Source organism: Arachis hypogaea, chromosome 13, assembly GCF_003086295.3.
Source record: "Arachis hypogaea cultivar Tifrunner chromosome 13, arahy.Tifrunner.gnm2.J5K5, whole genome shotgun sequence".
NCBI classification, from domain to species: Eukaryota; Viridiplantae; Streptophyta; class Magnoliopsida; order Fabales; family Fabaceae; genus Arachis; species Arachis hypogaea.
Genome location: NC_092048.1, coordinates 111966076 through 111973773, shown reverse-complemented (window position 1 = coordinate 111973773; position 7698 = coordinate 111966076). Strand labels below are relative to the sequence as shown.

Below are 7698 nucleotides of genomic sequence, written 5' to 3'. Positions count from 1 at the left end.
CCTCCAGTTTGACCTTAAACTGGAGGTTAAACGCCAGAAGTGAGAAGAGCACCAAGGGGGGCAGTTCCACGTTTAACCTCCAGTTTAACCTTAAACTGGAGGTTAAACGCCAGAAAAGGGAAAAGCACCAGGGAGCCATTTCCACGTTTAAGCTCCAGTTTGACCTTAAACTGGAGCTTAAACGTGTTCGACCAAGTTTCTCCTCCAGGGTTGCTTTCTCTATTTCCACGTTTAAGCTCCAGTTTAACCTTAAACTGGAGCTTAAACGTGTTCGACACCTCCAGGGCTACCTTTCTCCTCTTCCACGTTTAAGCTCCAGTTTAAGGTTAAACTGGAGCTTAAACGTGTTCGACCTCCAGGATGGCATTCTCCTCTTCCACGTTTAAGCTCCAGTTTAACCTTAAACTAGAGCTTAAACGTGTTCGACCTCCAGGGCTGCCCTTCCTATCTCCACGTTTAAGCTTCAGTTTAACCTTAAACTGAAGCTTAAACGTGTTCGACTACATGACCCTCCAGGGCTGCCTTCTTCCATTTCCACGTTTAAGCTTCAGTTTAACCTTAAACTGAAGCTTAAACGTGCTTCTACAAAAGGCTTCACTGGAAGTGTCTGGCGTTTAAGCTGCAGTTTAAGCTTAAACTGCAACTTAAACGCCACTCTTGGAAAAGGTTTCTGGGCCAACAATATTGCGATTTAAGTTAGTATTTGAGCACAAACATTAACTTAAACTTACTCTGGTATGAAACCCAATTGAATATCATGGTTTATGGGATTGGGCCTGAAGGATTGATGAGTCTGAAATTTCAATTTATTGAGTCATGTGTCATTATTTGATTATCACTAAGTTGGCTCAATGAATGTTACAGATTTTGGATCAACAGCCTCATCAAGATTATGGATCATAAACCCAAGGCAAAAGGAAAGCAGGGAGAGGCCTCAAAGCCCAAGAAACACAACAGAAGATCAATATAGAAAGTGTATAAATAGGATAGAATTTAAGTTAGGAAGGACTTTTACTTTCACTTTTAGCTAGTTTTCATATCTTTGTAATTGAATTCAGAGCTATGACTCACTAAACCCCCTTTCATTGGGTTAGGGAGCTCTATTGTAATTCAATGAATCAATAATAGTTTATCTTCTTCTTCAATCTTTTCTCTTGAATTTTGTTAGAAAGCTTCTCGATCTAATTCCATTGGGTAGTTGTCTTGGGAAAGAAACTACCCATAATTGGAATCCTTCGGAACCTTGGGAAAGGAATGGAGGATTCATGCTAGAGAAGCTTTCTCACAGTGAATTGGATTGGGGTTTGGATGGATATTGTGACATGTAATCCTACCAAATTGTGGTTCATGAAACTGTGTGGTATAATCAGTGATCGAGCATCATCTCTTCTTATGAACATTTAAACCAAGGGATTGGGAATTTGTTTGTTTTTAGAGAGAATTGGTGAGCCAAGGGATTGGGATCCAATCATATAAGATTGCCAAGCAAAATTCAATGAACGCATTGGTTGAGGAAGAGATAAACATGTTTTGATTCGGAGATCTCAATATCTCCTATAACCCAATGAATTCCCCATTTCTGATTTCCACCTTCTCTTTACATTCTGCAATTACATTCATGCAATCACCCCCATTCCCTTTTAATTTCAGCATTTTAGCTTCTGCTCTTTACTTCATGCAATTTAAGATTCCGCCATTTAAATTTCTTGTCATTTACTCTTCCCGCCAATTTTACATTCCGCAATTCTCATCTAAATCTTGATTCCGCTCAACTAGAACACACTTCTAATTCGAATTGCTCACTCAACCAATCCTTGTGGGATTCGACCTCACTCTATTGTGAGTTTTTACTTGACGATAACCGGTGCACTTGCCGGAAGGAATTTTGCCGATCGTGCAATTTCCTAATTCGTAGCATAACAAGTTTATGCGCACCAAGTTTATGGCGCCGTTGTTGGGGATTGGTTTTCGATTGACAATTCTCAAATTGGAAGTTAACTAGATTGAGAATTTTTCTTGCTTTGTTAATTCTGTTCAAGTTACTTGTTGAATTTTAATTTCTGCACTCGGTTACATGCTTTCTTTCTTTATGCCTTTAAATTCAAGCAACTAACTCACTGACTCACTAACTGTTTGAATTAAGTCCTCAATTGCTCTAACCATACTCTTCCATTAACCAAGAGTATTTCACTTGTTGTTTGCCTGTGCTGTGTTCTTGTTTGATAGGTAGGAGAGGAGAGACATCAACTCCTCCATATACCGAACCAGAGAGGACCCTTCATAGACTAAGAAGGGAAGCAAGAGGGAAGAGAGTACTGGGAGAGGAGGAATCTGAAGGAGAATCTGAGGACAATTTTGAGGAAGCTTTAGATCTCAACATGGATAGAGAAGTTCACAACCATGAGAGAGCTGATGGAAACAATGCCATTCCTGAGAGGAGGGTTCTTAGTTCATACATAAACCCAACCTCTGGGAATTGTGGTAGCAGCATCCAGAAACCACCCATTCAGGCCAACAATTTTGAGCTCAAACCACAGCTAATATCACTTGTGGAGAATCATTGTTCATTTGGTGGAAGTGCTAATGAAGACCCAAACCAACATCTCACAAAATTCCTGAGAATTTGTGACACTGTGAAGTCCAATGGAGTCCAGGAAGATGCATATAAACTGCTTTTGTTCCCATTTTCACTTAGGGACAAGGCAGCTAAGTGGCTGGAATCATTCCCAAGGGGGAGCCTAACAACCTGGGATGAGGTGGAAAGCAAGTTTCTGGCACGTTTCTACCCCCCACAAAAGGTCAATAGGCTTCGATCTGAGGTTCAGACTTTTAGACAACAAGATGGTGAAACTCTCTACGAGGCATGGGAGAGATTTAAGGATTTGACAAGGAAATGCCCACCAGACATGTTCCATGACTGGGTGCAATTGCATATTTTCTATGATGGACTCTCTTATGAATCAAGGAAGGCTGTAGACCATTCATCAGGAGGTTCATTGAACAGGAAAAAGACTGTGGAAGAAGCCATTGAAGTGATTGAGACAGTGGCTAAGAATGAGTACTACTATGCATCAGAAAGGCACAACACTAAGGGAGTCATGGAGCTGAACCATGTTGATACAATTCTAGCCCAAAACAAGGTGTTTGCCAAGCAACTAGCAGAGCTTACCAGGCAATTAGAAACAAAGCAAGTGGCTGCAATACACACACAAGATCAAGAGGAAGTAAGCATTGAAGGAGGTGATTGGGAAGAGGCCAACTATGTGGGAAACCAACAAAGGCAATCATATGATCCACATTCCAACACTTACAACCCAGGATGGAAAAATCACCCAAACTTTGGGTGGGGGAACCAACAAACCCAACCACAAAACCACAAACCTTACAACCATAACCAACATAACAATTCCACATACCAAAACTCCAACCAAAGATCATACCAAGCCACACAAAACACTTACTCCCAACCATCATATCATGGCCAAAATAATCAACCTACCCAACCTAATCCGAACCAACAATTTCAAGATCAATTAAACCGGATAGAAGGAATGCTTGCAACCATGAGTCAAGACATAACCGAATTGAAAGCTTTTAAGGAAGAAGTAAATTCTAACCTGCAAAACCAAGGAGCTGCCATCCAGAAGCTAGAAAATCAAATTTTGTATTTGTCTAAGCAAAACCCTGGGACAAGCGTTTCTCATGCTGCCAAGGCTATTGCAAGGGAAGAATGTAAGGCCATAACCCTCAGAAGTGGAAAGAATCTAAAGGAGATATCAAAGGAAACCACAGAGGATGAAGCAAGGGAACATGTGAGAGACAAGGAACAAGGACAATCTTTTACACCATCCGCAACAAAAGAAAAAGAAAAAGAGGTCCTGAAGCCTTATACACCTAAAGCACCATATCCTCAACGTTTGATAAAAAGTGAAAAGGATGGCCAATTCTCCAGGTTCTTGGAGATTTTCAAGAAGCTTCAAATCAACATTCCGTTTGCTGAGGCAATAGAGCAAATGCCACTCTATGCAAAATTCTTAAAAGAATTAATGACCAAGAAAAGAAGCTGGAGAAACGAGGAAACTGTGTTGTTAACTGAAGAATGCAGTGCCATCATCCAGCACAAATTGCCTCAGAAATTGAAGGACCTAGGCAGTTTCCAAATCCCCTGCATCATAGGAGATGTCATGGTGGAGAAGGCCTTGTGTGACTTAGGGGCCAGCATCAATTTGATGTCTCTAACAATGATGAGAAGAATGAAGATTGAGGAAGCCAAACCAACAAGAATGGCCCTCCAATTGGCAGATCGAACTTTTAAATTCCCTCATGGGATAGTTGAGGATTTCTTGGTAAAAGTGGGAGATTTTATATTTCCTGCTGATTTTGTGGTGTTAGATATGGAGGAAGAAGCCAAGGCTTCAATAATTCTGGGAAGACCCTTCCTAGCTACTGCTGGAGCCATCATAGATGTACAAAAGGGTGAACTCACTCTTAGACTACATGATGAGAAATTGGTGTTTAACGTATTCAAGGCAATGAGCTATCCATCAGAATCATTAAGGGAATGCATGAGGGTTGATGTAGTGGACATTGCAGTACAAGAAACTTTTGAGGAAACAATAAAGGAAGTGGCAGAGGAGGAGTTCACCAAGGATATTGAAGTTAGTGACGTCAAGGCTGCTGAAACAACCATGCCAAGCATGCCAGAGAGAGTGAAAGAAGAGAAGGAAGCACCAAAACCTGAGCTCAAAGCATTGCCCCCTAATCTCAAGTATGCATACTTGGGTAGTGATGAGAGTCACCTTGTTATCATTAGCTCTGCCCTGAGCCAAGAACAGGAAGAAGAATTGATCAAGGTGCTACAGACTCATCAAGATGCCATTGGATGGACCCTAGCTGATTTGAAGGGGATAAGTTCATCCATATGCATGCATAAAATCTTGTTAGAAGAGGATGCTAGACCCTCCATTCAAGCTCAGAGAAGATTGAATCCCGTCATGAAAGAAGTGGTACAAAAGGAAGTCATGAAGTTATGGCAGGCAGGGGTAATATACCCCATTTCTGATAGCCCATGGGTTAGTCCCATCCATGTAGTTCCCAAGAAAGGTGGCATAACTGTTGTGCCAAATGAGAAGAACGAACTCATACCCACAAGAACCGTCACTGGGTGGAGGATGTGCATAGACTACAGGAAGCTCAATGAAGCCACCAGAAAGGATCATTTCCCACTCCCATTCATGGATCAGATGCTTGAAAGGCTTGCCGGACATGCTTACTATTGCTTTTTGGATGGATATTCAGGCTACAACCAAATAGTGGTTGATCCTAGAGATCAAGAGAAAACATCATTTGTTTGTCCATATGGAGTTTTTGCTTATAGACGCATGCCCTTTGGATTGTGCAATGCACCTGCCACTTTCCAAAGATGCATGCTGTCCATCTTTTCGGACATGATTGAAAAATTTATTGAGGTCTTCATGGACGATTTTTCTGTGTTTGGAGATTCTTTTCCCAGCTGCCTACACCACCTTGCCTTGGTGCTTAAGAGGTGCCAAGAGACTAACCTAGTATTAAACTGGGAAAAATGTCATTTCATGGTCACAGAAGGAATAGTCCTTGGCCACAAAATCTCTAATAGAGGCATGGAGGTGGACAGAGCTAAGGTGGAAATCATTGAAAAACTACCTCCACCAAGTAATGTCAAGGCAGTTAGGAGTTTTTTGGGACACGCTGGGTTTTACAGAAGGTTTATTAGAGACTTTTCTAAAATAGCCAAACCTTTGAGTAACTTGCTTGTCTCTGATACACCCTTTGTATTTGATAAAAATTGCATGCTAGCCTATGAACTTTTGAAGCAAAAACTTTCCTCTGCACCTATCATTGCCCCACCGGATTGGAACTTACCTTTTGAACTGATGTGTGATGCATCAGACCTTGCTATTGGGGCAGTGTTAGGACAAAGGAAAGACAATTTGGTACATGTGATTTATTATGCCAGTAAAGTCTTGAATGCTAACCAAAGGAATTACACAACCACTGAAAAAGAACTCTTGGCAATAGTCTTTGCATTTGACAAATTTAGATCCTATCTCATTGGATCTAAAGTCATTGTCTTCACTGATCATTCAGCTTTAAAATACTTACTTGCTAAACAAGAATCCAAACCAAGACTTATTAGATGGGTTCTTTTGTTGCAGGAATTTGACATTGAAATCAAAGACAAGAAGGGTGTAGAGAACAAGGTGGCAGACCATTTATCAAGGATACCATGTGAAGAAGGAAGCGCACAAAGCACACATATAAATGAGTACTTTCCTGATGAACAACTCATGGTAATTCACAAAGCACCCTGGTTTGCAGACATAGCAAACTTCAAGGCCACTGGGAGTTGGCCGTTGGAATTTAACAAGCATCAAAGGAAGAAATTGGTAAATGATGCCAAATACTTCATTTAGGACGAACCATACTTGTTCAAAAAATGTTCCGATGGCATACTCAGAAGATGCATATCAGAGGAAGAAGGAAGGGAAGTCTTATGGGACTGCCATAGCTCCACTTATGGAGGACATTTTGCAGGAGAAAGAACAGCAGCTAAGGTGTTGCAGTGTGGTTTTTATTGGCCCACTATCTTCAAAGATGCAAAGGAACTAGTGAAGCACTGCCATGAATGCCAGAAAGCGGGGAACCTGCCAAGAAGAAATGAAATGCCACAACAATTCATTCTGGAACTTGAATTGTTTGATGTATGGGGGATAGATTTCATGGGACCCTTTCCCTCCTCATACTCAAATAATTACATTCTTGTGGCAGTAGACTATGTCTCCAAATGGGTTGAAGCAATAGCAACTCCAACCAATGATAATAAGGTAGTCATGAATTTCCTCAGAAAACACATTTTTTGCCGTTTTGGGGTTCCAAGAGCAATCATCAGTGATGGAGGAAGCCACTTCTGCAACAAACCATTAGAGGCATTGCTTCTAAAATATGGAGTCAAACACAAGGTAGCCACACCATACCATCCACAAACAAGTGGGCAAGCCGAAATATCTAACAGAGAACTCAAAAGGATCCTGGAAAAGACTGTGGGAACTTCAAGGAAGGACTGGTCGATTAAGCTAGATGATGCTCTTTGGGCATATAGGACAGCTTTCAAAACACCAATTGGAATGTCTCCTTACCAACTAGTATACGGAAAAGCTTGCCATTTGCCACTGGAGTTGGAGCACAAGGCATACTGGGCCTTGAAACTTTTGAACTTGGACAGCAAAGCTGCTGGAGAAAGAAGGATGTTGCAAATTCAAAAGTTGGAAGAGTTCAGAGCTGAAGCTTATGAGAATGCCAAAATTTACAAAGAAAGAGCAAAGAAGAAGCATGACAGCAACATAGCCCCAAGGAAATTTGAAGAAGGACAAAAAGTATTGCTCTACAATTCTAGGCTGAAGCTATTTCCAGGGAAGCTAAAATCAAGGTGGTCTGGACCATTCCTTGTCACCAAGGTCTCCAAATATGGACAAGTAGAAATCATGGAAGAAAAGTCACAACGAACCTTCATTGTGAACGGTCAAAGACTCAAACATTACTTGGGAGATGTGGAGGAGAAGGACAAGGTTAAATATCACCTCAACTGAGGAAGCTGACCGTCAGGCTAATGACGTTAAAGAAGCGCTTGTTGGGAGGCAACCCAACCTGAGGTAATACCCT

The 7698-nt window shown here is 41.3% G+C and overlaps 1 non-coding gene across 1 annotated transcript; it reads right to left on the bottom strand.

The window, feature by feature from the left end:
• Positions 1–2804: 2804 nt before the first annotated feature.
• LOC112739335 (small nucleolar RNA R71) lies at positions 2805–2908 on the bottom strand. The gene has a single exon (XR_003170270.1). It is a non-coding gene; the product is annotated as a small nucleolar RNA R71 (small nucleolar RNA).
• Positions 2909–7698: the final 4790 nt, after the last annotated feature.